At 31.8% G+C, this 20,693-nt stretch overlaps 1 protein-coding gene across 1 annotated transcript in view; it reads left to right on the top strand.

Moving 5' to 3' along the window:
* LOC141452377 (neuroligin-4, X-linked-like) overlaps positions 1-20,693 on the top strand; it is a 673,353-nt gene that overhangs the window by 229,277 nt on the left and 423,383 nt on the right. The window contains exons 7-9 of the mRNA XM_074124433.1: positions 1,774-1,930; positions 2,492-2,636; positions 17,089-17,320. The gene's annotated coding sequence lies outside the window, so the exon portion shown is untranslated. The remainder of the gene's footprint in view (positions 1-1,773; positions 1,931-2,491; positions 2,637-17,088; positions 17,321-20,693) is intronic.

Here is a 20,693-nt window from a genome sequence, read left to right as displayed (position 1 = left end):
GGTTAAAGCTCCTCTACGTGGGTGTGAAGTGCCTTCATGCTCTTACACCTACTAAGAGGAAGTATTGCAATCGATAAAATTATCACTGAGTGAACCGATTTACATCAATGAATTGTCGTTCGATTCAAAATCTTTGCTTCTCAGCCTTTTAGGGAGAAGTACTGTAATCGCAGTTTATTTTTCTTACTCCTCTTAAAAGGAAGTACTTAAATCGCAATTTAATTTTGCTATTTACGTACAAATACCTTCCTATTTTATTCAAAACGCTTTCTCAAAAAAGTTGTTATTGAGGATGGCAACTATAATCATTCTTTAAAAAGATCTCTCCAATGGTAGTTATGGTTCCGACTTAACACCTTATCAGGTTATAATGATAGAATTGCTTATTCTAAATTTTAAAAAAATCTGTGAAGCAGATAAGTAACTTTGTAAAATAGACAAAAAGGAAAATCTATCCAAAAGGTACAAAAATCTCTTTAACAAAAACTTACAGTTTAAAAAGTTAAGTATAAGGGTTGATTAAACGCCAAAAGGTACACAAATCAGCAAGTACCCAACATTTCATTAATACTTCATTGATATTATTTAAGTAATTTTACTGCATTAATTTTCATTAATATTTTTTAGAATTCATTAGATGTCACAGACCCTTATGCTGGCCAGTTCATTCATAATATTTTTTTGTTATAATTATGATAAAATGTATATTATAACTTCGTTATTAAATAGGTACTTTATTTTAACTGTATTCCAAATTATTCTTCTGATTTATCTTTAATATGCTTTATTCTGAAGTTGTCACATATAAGTACATGCATGTTAAAGTAGAAAAAGACAAAGTTAGAGTCGGCTACTGATTAAATTTGAATCTCGGAGGATTTAAAACAATATTTTAGTATTGAATTCGTCTTACCGAAATATTCGTGAGCACAAATAACACACAGTTAATAACAAGTAGATTGTGCAACAATAATTATTCATTTCTCAATTGTAATTTAATTTAGTCCCCCTAATTTTATTTATGCATATTTTATTTATTTTATATTACATATATACCTAGAAGAATACCTAGATTGAGAATGTAATTGAAGAAAACTATATTATTTGCGGATAAAGCCAGATTAATTATTACCTATTATTATAAACGTTTGACTACTACATAAAGTAACAATTACATTAATCGAAGAATGAACTTATATATTTTTGTTTAAAAATAAAAATAAATAAATAAAATAAGCAAAATCATTGATGTATGTTGGTGTAAGCATTTTTTAAAAACAGTTTTTGAATTTTTAGCCTCATATTTTTTATGATTTTTTTTTTAACCTGTGATTAATAGTTTGATTATTATAGATAAATAGATACTACAATCAATCTACAGTGCTACTTGAACATATATTTTGTAGATGAAAATGGCCAGCATAAGGGTCTGTGACATCTAATGAATTCTAAAAAATATTAATGAAAATTAATGCAGTAAAATTACTTAAATAATATCAATGAAGTATTAATGAAATGTTGGGTACTTGCTGATTTGTGTACCTTTTGGCGTTTAATCAACCCTTATACTTAACTTTTTAAACTGTAAGTTTTTGTTAAAGAGATAATATTATATAGTTTGAAAAACTGTACATCACAGCGAATTAATGTAATGCTTGCCTCTTTCACTCCTCGAGCAATTTTATACAATGTTTAAAAGAGTATTGTTAGAGTCATTTTATTAATGTAATAAATAATTATTAAAGCAGACTAAATATTAAATATTTTTTTTAGGGCTCAATCTGTTGAAAGAACAGTTGTAAGAACCAACCATTTAAGAGGAAAATACTAAATTTGCAGATTAAATTTAGTGTTCTTTCTTAATATTAAAACCAGAAATCCAAATTTAGTACTTCTAACACGAAAAAAGAACTCACATAATAAAACAGTGGTAAGATGTGTTTTAGTAGCCATTTTTTCAAATTTACTGAAGATCAAATATGTATATGCAGGAAATTATTTTCCATTTTACATAAATATAAGATCTAACAGTGCATTTAAGAGATTACAGTTTGGTCATGTTTATTCTATGCAAAGATCTTTCTTTTATTTATTAATATTTTATTTTTGTTGCTGTAATTCTTGAATCTTCTGTAACCTTGCCAAATACATAAATTTATCACAATTGAAATAAATAATCTTAAATTGAGTTATTTCGCAAAAAAGAAGACAATAATTTCATTTTGGTACCGGCAAAAAATGTTAAATTTACAATAATTGTTTTTTTCTTCGAATGTTTACTTTTCTACTATCTGTTTCAAATATCGGATACTTTTGGTGCCTTATCATAAGAAATTCTTTTAAGCCTGAAGGGTAGTGTATTCTCAGTTCGCATTAATTATAATTTTCTGTTAAAGGGCACCAACAGCATCTGAAAGAAACGTTCAGACTTTTTCGTTTATTTGTGGACATTTTATATTCGTGTAATCGTAATAGAACTTTTCTTTCTTAGGGTTTTATGCATAATTCGATTTGGATTCAATACATTTTTATTTACCTCAAGAGCAAATTTAAATTACCTACGTCTTGTTGTGACTCGTCTGATATCGTTTGCACAGCTCTCTCTTTGGCCAAATATTTATGATTGGTTAGTCCAGGTGAGTAAGTAATATTTATTATTCATTCATTATACATCTTTTGATATTAATTTTCTTTTCGTAATTGCAAGGTAAGCTGTTATTGAGAAGTATAATTTACATAATATTATGCCCACTTAGAGGGCAACGAATTTAGTTTGCAATCTAACCACTAGTCTATTATGATATTATTTCTGAAGGGACTGTCTCTACTCTTCTAAAACGTTGCACGTTCCATCATTTGGATTTTTTGTCTTTACTGCTGCTAAAATTGGAAAATGTTTGTTAATCAAATCCTTACTTAATAACTCATCAACTAGGCAATGGGGATTTTAACAGAAGCTGATATTAGCGTATTTCTAACTCTTTAACGTAGGTGTACCACAGTCACCCATTTGATTATATTTTATTTTCTAATTAATAGTATCTAGTTAGAGATATTTGACAATAGGCTTGCTATTGTACCTCAGAATTATACCTCAGAATTGTACCTCAGAATATTGTCCTTCTCTTTAATTATTAATGCGGCGACAATATCTTTTGCGCGAAGTAACAACTGTAGAAGACTGCACGAAACCCCCGAGGGTATCCGAGGGTATAAGCACCCGAACTGAGAATCATTTAATAAGAATGAATTTAAGTATTATGGAATATTATTGTAAATGTGGAGTACCTAGTGAGGAAACTTGGTTGGAAATCTACGTTTAAGTTGTGAGTGTTGATCTGAACTAACTGATGTACATTAAGTCTGAAGTAGGTAAATGATCTCTTTAATCCATGCTGAACTTTTTATGTATTTTCTTGTGTTGGGGAAGAAGAGTGTTCTGCTTTCTTCGTGGCCTCTAGGGAAAGTGTAGCTGCCCCTTCTCTGATTTTTCGATTCTTGTTTTCTCAAAGCCGTAAATATTGTATCACAGTATAAATAATATTACTTACTGAATTCGATTTCACATTGGGTTAAGATTTTCATTAGATTATTATTATGCGAAATCGCAATCGCAGGACTGCAAATGTAAAACATTTGCCAGTTTTTCTTTAATAGTTTGCTTCAGATTGTGGTTGATTGCTTATTTGAGGGGATCGCTTGAATAAATTCAGAGCAAGCTAACTCCATAGAAACTGCAATAGGAACTAAATTTTGACATTCAGTTATTTGGTAGAAGGAGCTCCTGTACTCATAGCCAATCAGCTTGGAGACTTAATCGCTCGTGCTCTTTGTGGGCTTCGGTAATGTGTAAGACCAAAATTATTCAAAAGTAAATTAACTTATCACTTTAGTAGAACTATTATATTTGAGACAGAGGGGAATTAATTAAGTTAAATTATCAAATGTGTAGGAGAAATAGAGTGGTCCCTTACACTTGTGTAATGTGGATGTCCTTGCGAATGTGGTCCATTTCACAGGAATATGCCCCCTTATCTGGGGAAAGATGCCAAAAAGCTTCTTTCAGGTCACTCTCCGATTATGGACACCCCTGTCTATAACTGGGAAATAGTGCCCGGTGGCAGCCAACGACCTCATGTTATCGCACCTTAAATTAAAAATAAATTAAGTGATGATTCTTGCTTGATTAAATAATGATACAAGAAAAATTTAATTATATACATATTTTTTCTTTTATTTTATGAATGTTTAATTATCAGGTTTAAAAAAATTAACAGCTCCTTTTATCGAAAATACTTTTTAAATGAACACGAATTCAATTGTAAATAAAAAAGATAATCTTACCAATAAAGAGTCTCTTTCTATCTAAAAATCGTGGATTGGTGTGAAAGTATCAAAGGAATACTTTGTACCTCAATTATTTGGATTTTTTTTTGCTTCTTATAAACAGGAATTTAGAACACCATGGCTCCATTTTCCAGAGAAAGAAAGCAACTTTCCTTTTAGAAGTATAATTTTATCTACAACTTCTCTGGTTGGCCCAACTTCCCTTGCATTCTTAATACAGTTATGAATGTACATTAGAAGAAATTCTCCTTTTTGCTTTTCATGTTCCTTTATTACGATTTATATTGATCTTTTTCGTTCAGACTGAAGCATTTTCCAGTGCACTTCTGCCCTTCGGAATAAGCTCCTCGGAAAAGAAAATCTTAAATCTGGCAGCTGGATTCGAGCCCTAGTCTTTGCTTGGGAATCCAGCTGATTCTTTCCCGAGTTACTTTGTTATTAATTAATTCTTGTGCCATTATTAAACTCAGCGACGTACAAATCCTTTACTGCTCCTTCTCTTAAATATATTTGACGTGATTAGAGCCCTGCTTTCTAATTAGGGTAAAACATTGTCGAGTGACCAAGATTATGTCAGCTTAAATCTTTTTAGCAAGTGCTCTTAGACATTTTCACTTAAAGAGGCCGGAAACATATACACCTTGGATTCACATAAAAAGAAATAATGGATTTTTGAGACTGAAGCTTTGAAATCAAGCCACACAGCTCTGGCTTCAGATATTGACCGAGTATAAACCTACGAAAATGAACGAGGCACATTGCTGAAGCACACTTTTTGCTCGAGATTTCTTCCAACTGAAGAATAATAGGATATTTTACATGCTAGATGCTATTTGGAACATAACTTTTCTCATATCGTTATTTAGATTTTTATTGATTAAATAACATTCAAAAATAAAAAAATATACAGGGTGTTCAGCATAAGACTACGGTAACTTCGGGAGGCGATTCTGGGTATCATTTGCAACAAAAAATTCTATATAAACTATGGCTCGATTCGGCTCCGTTTTATAGATATTTTTAATTTTATGTTTTTTCAAGGAACTATTACTTTTTAGCAAACAGTTGTCTATATTTCTCAAACTATTGTAGCTGCAGCAATTTCAATTAGCTCATTAGAAAGAAGGTTAAATTTCCGGTTAAATAAGCTAATTTGTATTCCAAAATAATAAAATTAAGTATTTCAAATTGTGGCCCAAACATAAGAAATAGCAAGTTTCTAATTTTTTCCAAAAACTTTGACTTCATTTTTCTCAAAAACATTTTATATGAAAAAACCGTGCACTATTCAGGATAAACATCACATACGATCACCTTTCGAACGGTATACAATGCATAGGGGTTATTTTAAAAATTGATGCAGAAATCTGTGATTAATTGCAAAAAAGTAGGCCTTAAAACAGCGTCGGCATTATGAAAGGAATTCACCTACCATAAGAATATAACTGATCAGAAACATCTAATCCAGTACCATTTTTTGCAAACGTGTAATTTAATAATTAATTTATTTAAGAACTATATTCAAAAATATAAAACTTACATTAAAAATAATAAAATAAAATAAAAAGAAGAAAAATGGTATATGAGTTTAAATGAGTGTTAGGTACCAATTTCAAAAGAAAGGATTTTCGTTTAACGAGTTTAGATCTGTGTGTTATTCTTTAGTTAATTAAAGAAATATGCCAAACAATGTGAATAAATCATCATTTTGAACTACTCAATAAACTTTGTTAAAGACGATTGTGGAGGTGTACTGGCGGTCCGGTGAAGTATTCCATCCACCATTATTTAATTTGGGGATCAGAGGGAGTAATAAGTTCTTGGCTTATTCATTAGATCTCCACAATCTCCTGTGTCGGCTTATTCATTAGCACTTCACAACCTGTTAATTCCCAAAGTTTATCAATTGGGAGATCTATAACATAAACAATTCATAGCGTTCTAAATGTTACCTCTGATTTATTGTTTTTATATTTGATAAAACCTCGGAGGAAATAAACTTCGAATAGTGATATTAAGAAATAATAATGTAAGATATTTTATTGGATGTATAACAAAGTTAGTAAGAACTCTATTTAGGGAATAATTAAAGGAATAAAAAGAATTATAAATTGAATTCAAATAAAAACACCTTTGAACAATTTGCTCTACTCTGTACACAATCGGAGTTCCTAAATCTGTACTTGATGGAAGAGTGAACGCATGCAACCATTAGTAACGTACAGAGAAACGCTTAATTGTTGTATTATAAACTTCCAAACTGCCTCAGATAAGTTTATAGCATTTTAAATATGCCAATAGATATCAATAGGTAATATAATTCTCTAGAATTATAAGAAGTGATATTTTGGAAGTATTAAATGTAAACATCTTTGCGTTAATTGTTTGAAAATCCAAGATTTAATTTCTGCTTGTGTCTTCTGACAGCTTATTCGTTTAAATGACTAGTTTGATATTAGATCAGTACTGCACAGAATGTGATACCTAGGTAATTGTTTTGACAGCGTGCCTAACAATCATTTTGAAATTTTTCATCTCTCTCTCTTCCCAGCGGTGCCAACAATTCACCGGCCAATGGCTTTTAGTTTTCTTTTACAAACAAAGGAAACTCATCAAGATTAATTTTTGAGTTAAATAATCATTTACGATTATAAAAATTATTCTTTGCCAAGTCTTGATAGAGTAGCAAAAAAAAAAAGAATATCAATGCATTTAAAGTCATATTCTTTTTTTAAAGTATCTAAGTTCTTTAAACTAAAAGAACAAAGGAAACAAATAACTTTTGAAGAAAAAGAGAAAGAAAAAGGTTATAGCCGTGTATAGTAGTATGATGCCTGAAGGTGGTAAAGAAAATTGTGACAGGACAGGGATAAATGAGTTGCGAGCGTGAATATCTTCAGGAATCTCAAGAACACAATTTTTTTTCTCAAACTGAAGGGATCTTAAGGATTATTCCCTTAGGGAAGCTGGATAAAGCCTTATCTTTTACTAAAATTAATCATTGGCTGTCATCTTTGGGTTTACTCCAAGTATACATCGCTTTTCTTATTACTGTAACAATGATTAAGAATATTTTTAGTTTTGTGTTTGTAGGTTATTTTGTTTTATTTGTTCTAGGTTTTTTTTTAAGAAAAATGTCAAATTGTTATTATAGATTTACTAATCAATTAAATTCATGTCTGCAAGCTTACAAATTATGAAGACGTCTTAAAAGAAGAAAGAATATAGCCAATTCCCGTCTATTCGCGTACATAAACAGAAGGACAGAACAGTCACCAACCTTAGATATACAATTTAAAAAAATAATATATAGTAAGCTCCGAAGATGGCCTAGTTAGCCCTTAGGTCCGTAAGCTTGGTAAAAAAATAAACAATTATGACTGGAATTGATTGTATTATTTTTTCCTTTTGGATTAATGAGTCATGCGGCATGAGTCACGAGTCACCAAAAACGATTAGGAATACTCTACAAAGAAGTCTTAAGTTTTCAAATATTATTTACTGGTAGTGAAATGCTGTAACATTCAATTTATTTATTTAATAGTAAATAATTTCTTTTATGAATTATCAAAAAAGATTGCTAATACGCCAGTTTCTCTCTCCAGCATTGACACTTTGAGGGCTGTATGCTAGTAGGTGCGGTAACTTGAGCTTACAATTGAATCTTCTCATAACTGCGATACAATATAACTTACAGTTTGTTTTTTTTTTTAGGATTTATGGCATTTTAACGGCTTATATCTTTTTTCCCCATTTTCCATTACCATGCCCCTACATGAAGTTTCATCCTCCTACTGCGATAATTAAGGACGAGACTTACTTCCCAATCCTTTTTGATATTATCGTTTAAAAAAAAGATGTACCAACATTTCACATTAAGTTTTTTTGAGTTGGTTTTGTTTGTATACTGTCCCTTCGCATTTTGCATGCCATTTGTATTCTTTTCATCAGTCAGAAATTTTCTACTACCAGCGATTCTTTTATTTGATGAAGAAATATTATCGCCATTATTATCATCATAATAATATCGTCATTTTCTCTATCAAGGCTATAGAAGGCATTAGAAAATAACTTATATTTGCCAGACTGCAGTCCACACGGCGAGAAATTATACATTAGTTATTATTAATATTGTAATTATATTCCGTCATAAACGACATTAATCCCAGGGAACACTATTATTAATAATTTGTTTTGGGAATTCGACTTGGAAGAAATAAATAGGAAAAAAAAGGTCACTGAGATCTAAAACTTAAAGATGATTAACAATAAAAACAGCGATAAATTTTGTTGGAATTCAATTACAGAATTTAACTACCTTTGAGGTTGTCGAGAGGAGATCGCTAATAAAATGAAATTAATTCCCTTCCATGAGCGCTTTGCTTAAGTCACAGTCAATGCGTTTTATTTCCGGATGTATTATTAGATGTTAAATATCTAGACCGGTTTTTTCTTTTAGCTCTTCCACAGGCTATTATAAACTGGTGTTTCTCCCTTTCATTAACTTTTAATAAATACCTCAACGTTTGTGGCTTTCTTTAGAACTTTCATTAAATTTTGCAGTACGGCCTTTAATTGCTGTTTTAATTATGTAAGTATTAGAGATTTCCATAACTGTCTGATCGAACATAAAGATAAATACTTAAATATTTTCGTAACATGTATTTACCTTAACAGAAAAATATATTTTTTAAATAAAAAAAAGAAAAAGTGTTAGGCTTATTTGTATATTAAAGTAGATATTTGCATAACTATCGAATAATTGACTATTTTCTCGTACTAAATGGGTTATAATCGTTGTGGGTGAAAACAATTCTATATATTCTACTCATTGTAGGTCCATAAATTTGTCAAAACTGGCATCTTCCCCCATCATGTGGGGAAGATGCCAGTTGATGCGGGGGAAGATGCAACAATACCTTAAGATATAAATTGAGAAAGAAAAAATTACAAATTTAATGTTAGGTAAACAGCAAAATATTCTCATTAAACACTGAGGGGAAGGAACACTGAGCAAAAGACATTTTTTGTTTAATTTTTAACATTTTTTGCAATGCAAATTGTCTTTGCTGCAAATTTCATGTAGCCATCTCTTGCATGTTATGCATTGAAGCCAATCGCATTTTGGGCCCTTCCTATCATAAAAATATCCTTTACACTCAATACAAAAATCATCGTCCTCCTCTTCAATGTCTTTCTCACCACTGGTCATTACCAAATTATCGGGAGCGGAGGATGCTGAAGATGAACTGTCCTTCCTTTCCTTTTTCTGCAGTACTTTTCCCCCTTTTTTTTGTCGGCAGAGTAGCCTTTCTTCTCAATGCCTCCCGTTTCTCCACCGTCGTAAGGACTTCAGCAGTTTGTTTCTTTCTTCGAGTTTGCTTGGGTTTCTGAAATCTGGGGATAGGACTAATTTCTTCAAAAGAAGTGATGGCACCGCTGCTGTTTGTTGAAGCTATTGCCAGAGGTGCGTTAACTTCTTGTGTGGCATTCAAATTTTCTTTCATATTGTAAGAAATGGTATAAGCATGTTCTGGAATTTTTTGTGGATCGTATGGATAAATTCCGCGTGCAGAAAATCCCACGGTGCCATTTCCAACAGTGACTGCCCTATTCCACGCTGCGCTCAGCAAAGACCCAAATTGAAGTCTGGTGATTCTGCGTCCCGGGTTAGAAAGGATCCAGTTGTTAAGGGCCTGCTGCCAAAAAGTTTTGTCTTTGATTTCTATTCCCTATAACATGATATTAGTTAGTTTTCCTTTTTATTTAATAGTTTTTAATGCTGGGTCAATATGGCCCGAGGTGACGGCTTATGGCACTTCACATAAGGTGACGGCTCAGGGGTTAATAATATTAATGTATTATACAAAAACTATATTTCGTTTGTCAGTAATTGTTTTATATTGATTTTATATTATAAAATATATCATTATAATGTAATAATGAACGAGAATCAATATGAAATTGAAACACTTCAATAGGTGGCATCTTACCCCAAGCACTTGAGGAAGACGCCACATAGGTTTATTTTTGTACTAAGGCTTCAGTCATGTTGTTTCAAGCTAACACGTACTCACCAAGATGTACACGACACAAATATCACGGAATTACGTTTAATCTAGTCAATCCGTCACCAAACCTTAAGTATTGACAACGAAATATTATAACATGGGTACTCGCCAAGTTCAAAGAGTTGAATTTTCAGTTTAACGACGATTAAACTAGATATAAATAGAAATACTCACAAGCACGGTATTCACAGTTGTTTACTACACACTTTAACGTGGGAATTGCTGTCATCCAGTTGTAGATATGCAAAATATGACGATACTTGCATCTTCCCCCAACTGGCATCTTCCCCCCACTTACCTTATATATATATTTAAAATTATTGTTTACTCCTTACTTGCGAGTCCAGTGCACTGAGCTAATCCTTTGCCTGTACGATGTCAAATAGCTTAATGGAAAGGGATCGTAATAGTTAGCGCTCTGGATTCCCTCGTTCGAATTAAGTTGCATTCTCTGCCCTTTACTTGTAGTTTATTGTCCAGTGATTGACAGTGTTATCTGCAACGAGTGCATACTAACTGCAACCAAAAATGCACTGACTTAAAAGCTTTGATGCCAATGACTGTCAGATATATTGATCTACCTTAAATTAAAAAATAAATAACGAATAATTTTTATATAATCTTTAAAAATTTGATCTAACTTACAGTGAAAACTTCACAACTTATACTATAAACACTTCAACATAACAAAATTTTGAAATGGTTAGAAAAAAATCTGAAAGAAAACAAAATTAAAGAAGTACTTTTAAGTCGGATAAATGTTGTTATTGCGGAGATGTGGAATTAGGTCAGCTAAAAAGAATAAGATAAAAAAAAAGTTTATATCTTGACAGATTTTTCTCTCTCTGCATTTCTAGAGCTGTTCTTCTATAAAAACTTCTTAATACTTATTTGTTTGTTTAATTATATAGCTCTAATGATTGCAAAAAATAACATTCAAATAATTTTATTTAGATTCAGATTCATAAAATTGTTTTTACATAAAATATTTTTGCTACGCTCAAAAGAATGTAGAAAATTATTTGAAACTCAATCTTAAATCAAAAAAATGAACGGTGTTTAAGCAGTGTTTACCAAGTTATTTATTTACAAAACAATTACATTCAAATTTCCCATTTACATAAAATTGAGAAAAAACAAAATATAACGAACAAAATTGCTCAAATTGTAATGTTGTAAACTAGATTTATACAATCAGGTAAGGCCAAGTTATTCGGCTGGAATGGGTGCCTGGTCATGTGGGGATTGAAGGGAATGAGAAAGCTGATCATCTGGCCAGGAATGGATCAATATAATTGTTTCAATAAATTAAGTAAATCGCGATTTTTATGCATATTTCTGTGGAATAAACGAGCCGATTTAAACTAAACAGATGAAAGGACAGAAAACTCGGGAAACTAATTTTATACACGATATTAATTAACTCGCCGGAAATTAATACTGCTGGTACTACAACGGGTAAAGTAAGTTTAAGGTTAAAAAAAAAATCATTTGTAAAACGGTTATTAGCTGAAAGTAAATTTTTCTGCCATAACTTAAAAATATGTTATTTTAACCTCAGCTCCGTTATGAATGCTGCATTTTTTTTTAAAAAATTATTCTTTTCGCATTACACCATGATGGACCAAATATTTTGCTGTGGGTATTAGTAACCTTTGGTTGTCAGCTTCCTTACTCGAAATGTGAGTATCACTCGGCACTGTTAATCTATTCTCATTAACAGCAATTGTAAAGAATATTTATTTAAAAAAAAGTTAATAAAAATGTGCTGTTCTGAAAATATACTACCTACCACCTGTTGCAAGATAAGAACAAAAGTTCTGGCGCATTGTAATAATTATTTTAACCATACGAGGAAAATTGTGTTACTCCCACCATTAAAGGAACTAATTAACTTTAATTAAACTTAACTGAGTAACTAACTACCTTAAAGTACGCTGTTACTTTTTTAAAACTTTTCCCAAGGTATACACTCCCATCTAATTTTCTCTGTCTAAAGTATTCCTTTATTGTGAGTATCCATTTCAAATCTTAATTAGAACAAGTGAAGAGCGCTTGGCTGCCGTAAGGTAGTGATCCGCAGGCAACAGGAATGTAAAAAGAACAGCATAAGAATTAACAATAACCTCATGAGTATAATTTTCGGTATTAGACGGAGCAAGAAATTATTCTATTTTTTAATGGTGGAAAAGTTAGATAGGGCTGAAAGATACCTTAATTGGATTTTCATTTACGTAGTTGATAACAGTCTTTCAGTGATTTCTCCTATTCCATAACCAAATAAAAGAACTTGATTTAATCCAAACTTCCAAAACTTTGAAAGAACACAGGGTTCGAGGGAGTTTTCTATTTAGTAGTTTGTCGAAGCCCTGAAGAAGCTGCGCTGAAGTAAACACGTTTAGAGCACCAATACCAGTTCTAGTCTTGATTGTCTAGATGGCTAGTCTGTGGAGTTTGGTGAGAAGCATGTAGAGGTTAAAAACTTGGAAGGCTTTTATCTTTTCCAAAAGCCGAAATCTCAGCCACCTATAAAAATACTCCGATAAAAACCTTCTCATTCATAACTTTAAGGCTTGATGATTCAATAATTAGTTTAAGTCTAGTTTAAATATTCATACAGTTACCTACTCTTATACAAAAAATAAATAAATACTTGTTCGAACTTAAATTACCTAGTCAAAAGTACGAAAAAAAAACGTAACTGGGAATGTAAATAATATAAAAACTTGGTTGACAATGATGAATGAAAAAAATAAAACAAAGTGGTAAAGAAAAAGGCAAAATATTAAACGATATTACGATTATTTATCTTTGTCTCTCATCATTTGCCTAGAAAGTAATGTTCAAGTTAGAAATACGTATATTTCAGAGCTACCTAGGCAACACTAATATGTTTTGTGTTTGTTTAACAATGCTAAGTTTTTCTTTCTTTTGCAATAATTTTACTTAGGTACATATAACATATTTTCTTCAACTATTACGTCATATTTGTGTTCATTTATTTTCTTATACAATTTCTTGTTTTGGAAGTGTGTTGTATTATTAATTTATCTTACTGTAAAAAGAAATCGACTGCGACCTAGTTACTTAGAAGTCGATGTGATTGCATATTGTACAGACAATTGTAGAATTTCTGTGTGGTAATGAATGTATGTGGGTGTCCACAGCCCAAGTAGTTCGTACCTGTCTCGTACTTGTACACATTAACTAACTGATAGGGCCCATTAGTGGTATTCAAAGTAAGGCAACAGTTCTCTGGGATACCCTTTACCAATATCGCTTATAGAAATGGCGAGCTGATTCTTCCTTAATAGTTTTTAAGAGGCTCAGGCTAAATTTCTACGATCTTACCAGGAACCTATTTTGAGGATCCTCTATTTTAATAACAGTTAGGAGGTTAATCAATCACTAATCATTGTCGAAGCTTGCGTTCATCCCTGATTGATAAACATTCAACAATAAAAATAATAATTGTTCGTCACTTAACGCAAGGCAGAAGGAGGAAAAATGTGTATAAAAAAGACTAGATTTCAGACATGTAGAATGCGACAGGCTAGCTGCATTTTGTCCGACAGTTGCATTGTTGTAAAATCATTAGCAAGTTTGAGGCCGCCCAAAGGGGATTACATTGAAGGAGATTCGGTTGTGATTGAATGGTTGTTATATCAATTGAGTATTAAGGAAGATCGAATACCTAGTGAACACACATCTTATTAAAGATTCGATCAAGAGAAGAAATGTAATTTTGTACAGAAGTAGTATCAAAAAAAGATAAAGGCTGAGTTGCTTACATAAAATTATTACTTGCTCTTTAGTGATAAAAGATAATAGTGATAGTGTTATTTTATGTTTGTTAAAAGTCCTAAAGGAGATCACATAAATATTAAAAAGAGGAAAGTAAACGATGCAGAAAGAAATTGGATTAAACCTGTCTTTTTTATCAGACCATTGTTTGATTCAAATTTATATCTGAACTTCCTCTCTCAATCCAAAAGATATTAGAAACCATACAATTAATTCAATCTTAATTTCAATTAGCGATAGGGTTATTGAAGAAACATTTCTAAAATTGATGAAAGAATTTTAATTGTACTCATGGAAAACAAATATTGAAATAATAATGTACTTGTGTTGTAAGTAATTAATGTGCGGGCAGTACCGAAGTGTATACATGAGTGCTACTAAATATGTAAAATAATGTCGGCTACATGTCTTCTTCTCTAATCGCACATGCTGACCGTTAGCATTAAAGTGTAAAAAGAGTAGAGCCGATGTAATTTAGATAAAACATTATCTTCACTAACTTCTCTGGCCAATTTAAAACAATTTGTAAGCCAACACTTATCTAGATTTAAAGCTAAACTCTTTGAATATATTTATTATTTTGTTAATTAAAGTTGGATCTTGTTTAGTATATAAATAAAGTTAGATACCTTTATGTTTTATTCAAAATTTAATGTGGACACCTTAATCTTTTATTTTCATTCTACCTGGAAAGAGAAGTAAAAACAAAAAACCTTTTAATAATTTACTCTCTCTTGTTCTCATTTTGGTAAAACGCGATATATTATTTTTATTGTTGAAAAAAGTGATTCTTGAATCACAAGCTTCGTTGAATCAAATGTTTTCTTTGTAGTATTTTAACTGTGGAACTGTCTGCGACGGGAAGTTATTGTTCAAGCGCATCATGTTTTGGATAGTTTTATCATTTAAAATGTAAAAAAAACTTTTCTTACCAAGTATTGGGCGTGGTTTTACCGAGAGGTATGTACGAGGTGTGTTCAAAAAATAAGGTGAATTTTCATTTTTCTCAAAAAATATTTATTTATTCATCGATTTTTATTTGGTCTCCTTCAAAGTAGTCCCCCTCAGATATAATAGATTTGTGCCAGCGTTTTTTCCAATCCTCGAAACAGTTCTGATATGCACTTTTTGGTATGTCCTTGAGCTCTCTCAGCGATTCGGTTTTTATCTCCTCAATCGTCGCAAAACGCCGTCCTTTCATGGGTCTCTTCAATCATGGGAACAGGAAAAAGTCACAGGGCGCCAAATCTGGTGAATACGGTGGCTGAGGCATGATAATGTCATTCAACAATTCCTGAGCGATGCTCATGCGACGATTTTTTTTTTTTTATCAAAATTCAGCAATTTTGGAACGAACTTCGCTGCCACACGCTTCATGCCCAAAATTTCAGAAAAAATTGCATGACATGTGCCAACCGATATGCCGACATCCTCAACAACTTCTCTAATTGTGATTCGACGAGTCTTCATGACAATTTTCTTTACTTTCTTAACATTTTCATCGGTTGTTGATGTACTGGGGCGTCCAGGGCGAGCGTCGTCATTCGCATCTTCTCGACCTTCTGTGAAAAGCTTGTAACACTTGTAAACCTTTTTTTGACCCAGAGTACTCTCACCGTACGCCACTGTCAACATTTCAAGTGTTTTTGAGCACTTAATTCCATTTTTTACATAAAATTTGATGCAACTTCGTTGATCCATTTTTTTCGACAGAAGAAAATAGCCGAACTCGCAAAACACTTGCCTTATTTATGCCTCTCACAAACAAACTAAACATGCTATATAGCTACAACTTTGAAAATATGTTCGAGACAAGTGTACCAACATAAAAAAAAACATTCGTAATTCGAATGTACGTAGCCCGCGAAATTTGAAAATTCACCTTATTTATTGAACACACCTCGTATGTAGTGGGTTGCTATGGACGATGTTAGATCAGAGAAAGAGAGTTTAGATTTTATGGAAAGATAATATTAATTAAAGCATATAATTAAGTATAATTACAAGTTAAACCGAGCTCTGAACTTGTTTTGTGAACTACCACGAATACTTAAAGAGAATAGAGTTCTTGCTTGGGTTTGACAAGGTGAGATGACTTGATGTGTGGAATATTAAGCATTGCATGCTAAGCGATACTAAGCTGAGAGTGTAGAACATTTTAATGACTCTGGGTTAGTATGAGAAAATCGTAGTATAGAAAGATTTTATTCGCTCTTAGCATGGTACTTAGGACGTATGTAGTGCGTTCAAAAAATAACTGGAATTTAGTTTTATTTATTTATTTCAGAATTTTATTTATTCGACCACAACAACGCTATCCCCTTCAAAATAATCCCTCACACTTAAGCCAGCGCTTTTTCTAATCCCTGAAACACTTCTGAAACTCGTTCTGTGGGTTAGCTTTTAGCTCTCTCAGCGATGCGTCTTTAAACTCATCTATACTTACAAATCTACGGCCCTGTAAAGTTCTCTTTATTTTTTGGGAATAGAAAAAAGTCACTCGCAGCCATGTTTGGCAAATATGGAGACTGTGGGCATCATTATAGTGTTGTTTTTAACCAAAAATTTACGAGTAAGCAATGAAGCGTGTGCAGATGCATCATCAAAGTTTTCCCAATGTAAGATAGCGGGTACCTTTCTAGTTCCCCCCAGTAAAATTTCATGAATATAGTCCTTGCTACTATTTTGAGCATCCCGTGGCCCGTCTCAGCCTAACCTGACCTAAATACTGCAAGAAACCGGCCCAGAAGTTATGTTAGTTATTGATTTTTCGTTTTCCTTTAAGGAAAACTTGATTTTTCTTTTATTATTTGTTACTATTTTCAATTGGTTTTATTTTGATTTTTGACTTCTTCATTACTTTTAGGTAAAAAATGAAGCTTTCATTGGTACTACTGGCATGTGAAAGAAATTACAAGCGTTTAAATTCATGAAAAGAAGAAGCATACTTGCTAAGCGAAGCATACACAAAACACCACGCTAGCTGAAGAATTAAACATGTCATCACCGTCACTACAGAGCCTAAATCAGCCAGCGATGAAACATCTGGCGTTTGTAAATGAAGATCCTTCAAAAACCGTTACGAATTATACAAAACAGTAAATATTATCTTAATTTACATTAATATTAAATATTAAAAATGATTGAATGCTATGTTTCAACGTGCTTTTATTTAACGTTGATCAAATTCAAGTAAAAGAAGTACAATTTAGGCACTCTTATTTTCTAAATCTTTTTGCAATTTTCTGCGCAACATTGAGACAAAACTGAAAAATTAAGTAAAGTAAAGTAATCGCCTATTTTTTCAGGCGGGGCTTAACGTCCAACTACCAATTAGGTTTCATGGACGGAGGCGACTAGCAAACATACTTTACTGTAAATTTCTTTTATTAACCATTAAATAAAAGACCGGGAATCGAACCCAGTACCACAATGCATATTAGCTTTGCAGGTCTCGCCTCTAACCGCTCCGCTACCGTGGCGCCTAACTGAAAAATTAAAAATCACTCTTATGAAGAAAACCATTTTAGGGGTCTACCTCAAACGCGTGACTTAAGAAACTAGTATTTTAGGAGAAAACAAATTTGAAAATCTTGACGAATACTAAATTTCGTGTGGTAAGAATAATTGAAAGTAAAATAACTTGGAGTAGTGAAAGTGCTCTTAAAAAGAGGCAATAAAGTAGTCATGTTTAACATACCATATCAAAGCAACAAACTATTTTCTTTTCTTTTCTCACACAAATAAAATATCCAAAAAAGAAGGAAAACACACTCATAAGTATGAAGGGCAAATGGTACATAAAGTTTACGCTCGATTAAAGAATGGAGTACTAAGCGATAGCATCAAACGGAGCACGTGATGCGTGATGGATTGTCTTTTTCCATGGGGTAAACCGTCCAACGTTCATGCGGAGAGTTGCATGGCGACCAAGCGTTTGAGTTGAGCATGGTTTATGATTGTGGACTGTTTATTTCTCGCTTGTTTCAAAATATATGAATGTACATGATTCTGTATCATTTTAGGATTACATTTCATGATTCTTTAACATTTTAAGATTACCGTATTCATAAACAAATAAAACTAATCACAAAATTAGAGAATCTCATTAAGAAAATGTATTTATTCATGTAGAATTTTTAAGACTAGAGTCTAAAACTTAACTAGCTGGAAAATAGTTTTTAAATGTCCTTAATATAAGAAAGAAGAAGGAAAAATCGCGTAGATTAAATCTTGTGCATGGAATTTCTTTTACAAAACACCCACAATTTATGTAAAAAGCTTATGCAAATTACTTAATTTATGTATAACTGTTTAGATTTATCTTTGTGACAGACATTGTGCCCTTCCAAACATGAGGATTTTATAAAAATAATTAAGAATTTTTTTTTTTGCTTTGGCTTGTATTTAATCATTGTTAATTAAAAGCTGATACTGTCGTGTGCCATTGATCATATTTATTTTAATTTTTGTTCGATTCGTAATGGTTCTTAAAACGGGGAAAAAGAGATGATCTTCACTAACAATCGTATGACGTTTCGTCACGTTGCTGATGCAGTCTGTTTTTGATGTGATCAATTTTTTGGTGCTTGTGTGGAGGTTCAAGTTTTGCTTCGCTTTCAAGCTCCGGACATATTTTTTTTATTTATTATTTTTTACGACTGCCATTTCATTTTTATGCAAGTTGTATTTTTTTTTTCTAATGACAATCAAAGCTTTTATTTATTAGTTGAAAGTATTGAAAAAGAAAATTAAAACCGAACGAATTGAAAATAATAACAAATATTTTGAGAAAAAAAATATCAGTCGGGCTTACCCAAAGAACTTAGAACTACCAAATCGGTTTCTCAGTAGTTTCGCTGTGTGGTCTAAAATTTTACTTTTCAGTGGATAAGACTTCGTCTTTATGAAGAACATGTCTCCAAGCATTATTGCTCACTCCAGGTTCGTAAGTCTAATCAAGCGGAAGGTCTAAAGAAAGTGCTCCAACTTGTAGATGCCTGTAGACCCTTTTTTCGGTCGTTTATTTGAGTTACAATCAGGGTGATAGCGCTATAAGTAACAGTGATAACAGTGAACAGTAAAAGTAAACGAGTTGAGAAGTTACCCAGTGGTAACACTCCAAAACATTAGCCTATTTGTCACTCTCTTCACTAGAGAGGAGATCACAAGGCCACTATTTCTTAAGGCGTCTTGTCGGGTTATCAGGAAGAGTTCTTGAAGAAAGTTTTTGAGCTAGAGTATTTATATGAGATTGCAGGTTGAAGTGGAGTTTTCTGTTTCTTGTTTTAGCGTCTTGTGTACTAAAAGGAATGTTAAGGTCAGTGTGTATAGTCAGGTTGGAGACAAAAAAAATGGAGCATTTACTATAGTTCGAAGTTTTTTAGATTGAAGTGATTGAATCCTTTGGAGATGGGTGCGTTTGGTTGAGCCTTACAGCCTCTATTCGATGAGTTTTTTAAAATAGTAGTATAAATTAGTCTTTTGTTGTCAGGAGACAGTTTTAAACTATCGTCAAAGAGTCAATTTAAGTTGTCGATAGCTTCTGTTTAGTTCTGTTCTTTTAAGTCTAGTCTGGGGATTCAATAGACTCTTGGTCCTCAAAAACTAATGGTCTCCGAATATAGATAGCATATCTATATATTCAAGAGTTTCTGAAATATTAAAAAAAAAAAATTATGAGCTCCTGTGTTATATCGTATGTATACCTTTACTTCTTTTGTATAAAGTAACTTAGCGATTAATGTCATTAAAAAAAAAATAAAACAAAAAGAAGTTGAAAGATTAATAAAGCTAGAGCACATTTCTGTAAGCGTGTTTTTACAAATTGAAATAAATTACACAAATAATAAGACAATACGTTTTGCAGATGACGTAATTGTTTAACAGAACTACTGACTATTTCAAACAATAATTCAATTTATTTACATGTGCGTATGTTGTCCATTTTCATAACTGAATAAACATTGTTATTATTTGTGTGTTAGAAATAGTGTGTATTCATTAAGAGTGGCGCAATTTAAGTACCATAACAACAGTTGAATAAATGGATTCAATTGTTCTGTTTTCTGATTATTTAGTTTATTTTATGTTTATCTTATGATTTATTAATATAATTTCAATTTTATATAATAATAGCTTTGGCAAACGTTTTGTATAAACTTAATAATTATGGTTAGTTTATAGAATTCACTTTAAAATAAGTGAATTCAAAGTAACTTACAAAAAAGGTAGCCTAACATAAAGAAAAGGGGATTTTGTTTAAAGTAAAGCTATAAAGTGAGGGAAACTTGAGGTCCGTAAACTAAGTTTGAGCGTTGTCTGTTTAAAAGGTCTTCTTTGAAACATTGGTATTTAGTTGCTATGATCAGTAGTGGCTAAGAGAGCAAAGAAAAATAAATTTCAAAAAGCTGGAAACTTAACATTTTTTTTTAGTGGAAGACTGTTGTGGTTAAGAAAAAATAATTATAA

This window comes from Rhodnius prolixus, unplaced genomic scaffold (genome assembly GCF_049639745.1).
Source record: "Rhodnius prolixus isolate KJV_2025 unplaced genomic scaffold, Rpr scaffold_3, whole genome shotgun sequence".
Classification (NCBI taxonomy): Eukaryota; Metazoa; Arthropoda; class Insecta; order Hemiptera; family Reduviidae; genus Rhodnius; species Rhodnius prolixus.
This window is presented reverse-complemented; position numbering and strand designations above follow the sequence as displayed.